The 6,951-nt window shown below is 48.0% G+C and overlaps 1 pseudogene; it reads left to right on the forward strand.

Moving 5' to 3' along the window:
• The first annotated feature begins 265 nt into the window (after positions 1-265).
• On the forward strand, positions 266-539 carry LOC107401918 (non-histone chromosomal protein HMG-17 pseudogene; annotated as a pseudogene).
• Positions 540-6,951: the final 6,412 nt, after the last annotated feature.

A 6,951-nucleotide genomic window follows, 5' to 3' on the forward strand; every position in this document is an offset into this window, starting at 1 on the left:
GCACACCTTTAATCCCAGCACTGGGGAGACAGAGGCAGTCGGGTCTCTAGGAGTTCGAGGCCAGCCTGGTCTACAGAGCAGGTTGTAGCACACCCAGAAAGACCCTGTCTCAAATAAAACAGAACAACAACAAAAATGGCATTCAGTCAACAGCAACTCAAAATGACTTAAAAGTGGAGGAAGAAGCAGGGAGAACGACTCCCGGATGGACCAAACGTGCACCACTGCATCCCCGTGTTCAGTGCCGACGTCCCCCGCAGCTGCCATGCCCCAGAGAAAGGCTGAAAGGGATACTGAAGGAGACAAGGGCAAGGTGAAGGACGAGCCACAGAGAAGATCTGCAAGGTTGTCTGCTAAACCTGCTCCTCCAAAGCCAGAGCCCAAGCCTAAAAAGGCCCCTGCAAAGAAGGGGGAGAAGGTCCCCCAAGAGGAAGAAAGAGAAAGTCGATGCTGGGAAGGACACAAATAATCCTGCAGAAAACGGAGACGCCAAAGCAGATCAGGCACAAAAAGCTGGAGGCACTGGAGACACCAAGTGAGATGTGTGCATTTTTGATAACTGTGTACTTCTGGTGACTGCACAGTTTGAAATACTATTTTTTATCAAGTTTTATAAAAATGCAGAATTTTGTTTTACTTTTTTTTAAGCTCTGTTGTTAGCACATGGAACACTTCATTGTTTTAGGGGGAAGGGAACATGTGTCACTAACAAAATGTCTCCCAAGCTGGATTGATGATGGTTGATGTTGGAAAACATCTTTTCCTGGTAATCTTGGAACACCCCTCTTGGCTCTCAGGAGAAACGTCCTGGTGTTGACATACATGGCCACCATGGCACAAAATGCCTTGTGTGGGAAACTCTAAATTCATTTTTATATCCTCCTCCCCTGCACCATCAAATAGACTTAACTTCCTTCAAACCAGAGACCTGTTGGAACCTGACCCCCAAAATTGGTTTTGCCGATCTATTATTGGGCAATCTGGACTTGGCAGTGGTATCACTGAGTGTCCTCAAAAGAGCAGCGGTTCCTTTTATAAAAGATTGTGGATCTTCAGATTGATGAAAAAGAACAAAAAGATAGAGTAGAGGACGAGAGGCCACAGCCATGGTGCTGGGTTCCATCTACAGCACAGCATAGGAAGGATGGATTTTATAGAAAAGATGGCCTTTCTGAGCATTGTGCAAACCTCCCCGGAACCCCTGGCAAAGGTGGCTGCAGAGGTGGCAGCCAGCCTAATGCACTCATTGCCACAAAAGCCCACAATTACATTAGAGTCTTCTAAATTGGTCACCAAATGAGACTGGTTCTGGGGAAAAAAATCAAAAATGAATCCTGCTATCTTTAGCTTCCGTTAAGAGAGCCAAGAAACATAACAAAGGCTCTGGCTGACAGAGTCACAGCCAGCTCTGACAGGTGCCCGTGTTTACACCTGTGCCCACGGCGATAACTGCTCTGGGGACCAGTACCAAGTCTCCCGTCCCAGCAAGGTTCTCTCAACCACAGAGCACATGGACACACGGATCTCAAGTGTTAGGAGCAAAGCCAACCCTTGCTCTTCTACAGGCAGCCAGTGTGAAAATTACCCTGGATTTGTTTTCATCAAATGTGGTGAGGCACACGGACTTGGAAATGTCCATTTTGAAGGAGGAGACCTTAACTGACAGATCCCTAGCAGCAGATGGCATGGCCGCCATGCAGGTGCCTGTGGACAGACATGGGAGGGGTCAGGAGGAGGAAGAGCCTCGGGTCGAAAGCACAGGCAAAGCCTTCGCTGGGAAGCAATGGGCAGGCAGGGTAGGCAGTGTAGGAGTGACTTCAACAGGCTCCGCCCTGGAGATGTGAGCAGCCGCACCCAGCCTTTCAGTGGCCCAGTATTGGGCAGGAGGGTATTGGCTTGATGGGAGAGAGAGCTGGGTCAAAGTAGCTGGGGACCTGGGCTTTGGATCAGTTGGTCTCCCTGCAAAGACCTGTGTCCAGGAGTTGTTTAGTGTCTGGGAGAATTAGCTAGCCCTGGGAGGGTCAGTCACTCCCAGGGGCCATCAGATGTCAAAGCATGTCAGATACACAGAAAGAATGCTTACTTAGTCCGTGCCTGATCTCCCAGCCTGCTGTTCTCTCTCTCTCTCTCTCTCTCTCTCTCTCTCTCTCTCTCTCTCTCTCTCTCTCTCTCTCTCTCTCTCTCTCTCACACACACACACACACACACACATACACACACACACACACAAACACACACACACACACACACACACACACACACACACTTACCATTGCTTTCATTTTTATTCTCTTTCTCTTTTTTTGGTAAGTCTCACTGTGTATGTAACTCAGACTAGAGGCAAACCCAGGATCCCTCTGCCTTAACCAAGGGTACTGAGATTACAGATGTGTGCCGGTGTGTCTGGCTAGCCTACTCTGCTGAGTGAAAATGAGGACATGACAACTCCAAGGTATGGTTGAGGAAATGGTTTTTTTGTTTTGTTTTTTGGGTTTTGTTGTTGTTGTTGTTTTGAGACAGGGTTTCTCTGTGTAGCTTTGCGCCTTTCCTGAAACTCACTTGGTAGTCCAGGCTGGCCTCGAACTCACAGAGATCCACCTGGCTCTGCCTCCCAAATGCTGAGATTAAAGGCGTGCGCCACCACTGCCCGGCGAGGAAATGGGTTTTATTGTAGATGTGAGGGAAGAGTACAGTCAGAGGCATTTGGAAAGGTCCAGACTGAACTGGGCCATGAGGAGAGAGAGAGAGAGAGAGAGAGAGAGAGAGAGAGAGAGAGAGAGAGAGAGAGAGAGAGAGAAAGAAAGAAGGGAGCGGTGGGGAGAGAGAGACAGAGGGGGGGCAAGGAGAGTGACAGGATCACCCGAGAAACTTAAGAAAAAAGTGTTCCTTGGTCTCTCTCCAGACCCTCAGAATCAGGACTTCTGAGATGGATCCAAAACTGACCATGGTCATTACAGGATGCCCAGAAATGCAGTTGAATATGTTTTGGGTATATCCATGAGGATATAGCAGATTGCTCTCCCCGGTGGGAGTGGGCCCTGGTGCCTGTCCACACAATCCCAACCTATTTTATTCCCAGTGATTCTATCTGGTGCTTCAGTTTGCCTGGTGTCTGACAGCTACTATTGCTACAATGAAACACTGTGTCCAAAGCAGCTTGGAGAGGAAAGGATTTATTTGTATTATTTATTAAATTGCAGGGAAATGCAAATGATCTAGAATAGCCCACCAATTTTAATTTCAGAATTGACTTTGATTAAAATACTGATCAATAAGAACAAATTTGGAAAGTTTTACAACTTAATAAATAGTTGTGATAAATGTGTAGCTCTGACTTTTAGTGAACCAAGCCTTTAAGAGCAGGAACTGTGGGTGCATTGAAACTGAGATTTCATCATCAAGGAGAGGCAGGGAATTGGAGGATCTACAGGCCAGGTGTACTGGCTAGTTTTAGGTCAACTTGACACAAGCTAGAGTCATCAGAGGGGAAGAAGCCTTAACTGAGAAAATGTGTCCATAAGATATCAGACTGTAGGCAAGCCTGTAGGGCATTTTCTTAATTAGTGATTCATAGAGAGCCCAGATCATTGTGGGTAGGGTCACTCCTGGGCTGGTGGTCCTAGGTTCTATAAGAAAGCAGGCTGAGCAAGCCATGGGAACAAGCCAGTAAGCAGCTCTCCTCCCTGGCCTCTGCATCAGTTCGGGCCTCTAGGTCCCTGCCCTGTTTGAGTTTCTGTCCTGATTTCCTTGGATGATAAACAGTGATATGGAAGTGTGAGCCAAATAAACCCTCTCCTCCCTAAGTTGCTTTGGTCATGGTGTTTCATCACAGCAGTAGTAACCCTGACTAAGACAGAAGTTAGTACCAGTATAGCGGGGTGTTGCTGTGACAGACCTGAACACGTATATTGGGGAGGATTGTGGAAAGACTTTGGGACTTGGAACTAGAAAAGCCATTGAGTGTTGAGATCTCAGCGGACTGTTCTGCGGGAACCTGGAAGATAAGAATGTTAAGGGCAATGCAGATGATGGAGGCCAAGTTTGTTAAGTTTCAGAGCCAAGTTTAAAGACTCTAAAGGAGCCATTTGCTATTTTGAATTAAGAGTCTATGGTTCTGGTGAGCTGAGGCTGAAGAATCAGCTATAATTAATAAGACACCAGAACCACTAAAGCGATTTGCTGGAATACTCAACATTGGTCAGCTGGAGCTGAGAAATTAGCTGTGACTAAAAAGAGACCAGCATCTTTGAGGTAAAATCTCCTGGAAACTGTTTCCTGAGAGTCAGCAGACAGAAGCTGTGTTCCAGACATGGCCAAGGTTGTACCTTGTGCTGGCAGCCAAACTTGGTAGTGTTAGCGTCATCCACATGGTGCTGGTTTTGAAGGTATGAAGGGGTCATGGAGAGCAGCTTTTTAGAATTCCTGGCCACTCCCCCAGCTACATGACTGCACACGCGCTGTCTAGTAACCAAGCAAGAGGCTTAGTCATCTCAGGGCCTTGTGTCCTACGTAATCCACCCGCTGCATGATCACGTAATTTGCACGCAGCGTGATCACGCAATCTATGCACATGCATAGTGCAGCTACATAAGCCCATACGCATGTGTGCAGGGGAACCTATAAAAAATCGGGTTCCATCTATCCCTTCTCTCTTCCTGCACAATCTTTGCATGGGCCTAAGCACCCCCTCTGTTCCCTTCCTTTAATAAACTCTTACAGTTGGTCTTGTTGTGCCTAGTGGCTTTTCTCACACGGTAAAGTGCTGCTTAATGAATAACACAGCGCTGCCTAATAAATAACACAGCTGAAGCCTGGCACAGTGTGGCAGGGTTGGAGTCCCTGAAGAGAGCCCAGGAGAGGCTCTTGGTGAAAGCGCAGCCCAGTCACAGCAAGGGGCCCAGCATTTTGGAGATGCCAGGACCATGGGATGACCACCAAGAACAGCAGCAGCCGTGGAGTGGAGCCAGCAAGCGCGTGTTCCTCCCTGGGCTCTGCATCAGCTCCTGCCACCCGGTTCCTGCCCTTTTGAGTTCTTGTCCTGACTTCCTTGTGATAGACAATTTTTTAGAATCAGCTTGCCAATTTCTACAGAATTCACTTTAGGAATTTTTCCCTCCTTCCATTTCCTGCCTTGCTTTCTTCTTCCCCCTTTCTTTCCTTCCTTCCTTCTTTTCTTCCTTCCTTACCTTCCTTCCTTCCTTCCTTTCTCTCTTTCTTTCTTTCTTCCTTCCTTCCTTTCTTCCATTTCTTCCATCATTCCTTCCTTCCTTCCTTTCTTCCATCCTTCCTTCCTTCCTTCCTTCCTTCCTTCCTCCCTTCCTCCTTCCCTCCCTCCCTCCCTCCTTTCCTTTCTTCTTTCCTCCTTCCTTCCCTCCCTTCCTTCTTCCCTCTCTCCCTCCCTTCTTTTGAACAGGGTCTCACTCTGTAGCCCAGGATAGCCTTGAACCTGGGCTCATCTTTCTGCTTCAGCCTCTGAAACATAAACCTGAGCACTGAAACAGATACCAGACACCACACCCAACTCCCTCTGATGCTCACATTGTAAACACATTGAGTCAGTAGATTCATTTGGAAATAACTGACATTTTAAGAACATTGATCTTTCCACAAACATGGCACAATCTCTCCACTTACACAGCAATCCACATTGAGTAGGAATCATACTTGGGATTTGGAATTTGGAGCTTTCCTAGGGTGAGGGCCATGTTATTACCATGAGATGCTTTCATGACGCAAAATGGTTTCCAGTCAACCAAGAAATCATGAGTGGACATAATCAATAAAACTCTCGAGTGGTTGCTGCTAAGTTGTGATGTTCAGTGACTTAGGATAGCAAATACATTCTCAACTTCTGCCAGTTTCCACTTGCAGTGTGTTATTAGTATGTAACTTCCACTGTAAGTGGCCAGACCTCTGACTCAGACTGATCTGCATGGACTTTACAAAGGAATGCTGTCCTCTAGAGACCCCTGAACCACAGGATTGAGGCCAAGACTCTCAGGGCAGCTGACTGTTCTCACCAAATGCACCATTTTCTCCACCCAGTCCCTCTGTCTGTCAGCTCACCTTCCAATGTCCCAATCCTAGCATGCTTTAGAGACGGGGAACTTCCAACTCCTGCTTATCAGCTGTGTGATAGGGACAGTCCATGCAACCTTTGTGCTTCAATTTCCATCTCTAAAATGGAGTCACGACAGCAACTGTTCTCGGCGATTTATGAGGATGGAAAGAGGAAACACCCTGGAAGAGGCCGGGCCACGACAGGGTAGTCAGTGAGTAGGACTGGGCTATAGTTTTGCAGAGGGGCTCATTCTTGCATTGGGCCCTGAGTCACACAAATCCTTTCTGCTTTTTAAGGATCCCTCGTGTTTCCTCTGCCAACCTCCTCCAGTCTGATGCTTCACAGTTTCAGTTTCCAAAGCTCTGCTGCCCAGTCTTCTCTCCTGCAACCTTTCTTTACCACACTTAGACTCTGCAGCCCCAGGCTGCGGAGGGAGCAGGATTCCCACAGGTAGCTGTGCATCCACACCTGCAGGCAGAGCCACATGGCTCCTGCTGCATGAGACCCCCTGGCTGTGCTCAGGAAGGGCTGCCCAAGTAAACATGTGCCTTCAAATGCATGCACCTGGAGTCCTCCCAGCCCCTCCCCACCTGTCATTTGCTGAAGTCACAAGGCTAGCCCTCTTTAGCCCATGAAACCCCACCAGCTCCCGCTGAAGAGACCACTCCAGCCAGGCACTTCTGCAGGTTATGCTGTGCCCAGATCAACATCTAATCACGTTTCCATCACAACACGGTGAGAAACGTGTGGCTGGCCCTTAGCAACAGTCTCTCCAGAAAGCTATCCCTATAGAGAGCTTATTAAGTCAGCTGAGCACACGTGAGGCACAAGCTAAAAACAGACCCGTGCTGCCTGGAACCCCATGCGGCACATGGCAGAGCTGGAAAGGA

Source organism: Peromyscus maniculatus, chromosome 16 (assembly GCF_049852395.1).
Source record: "Peromyscus maniculatus bairdii isolate BWxNUB_F1_BW_parent chromosome 16, HU_Pman_BW_mat_3.1, whole genome shotgun sequence".
NCBI classification, from domain to species: domain Eukaryota; kingdom Metazoa; phylum Chordata; class Mammalia; order Rodentia; family Cricetidae; genus Peromyscus; species Peromyscus maniculatus.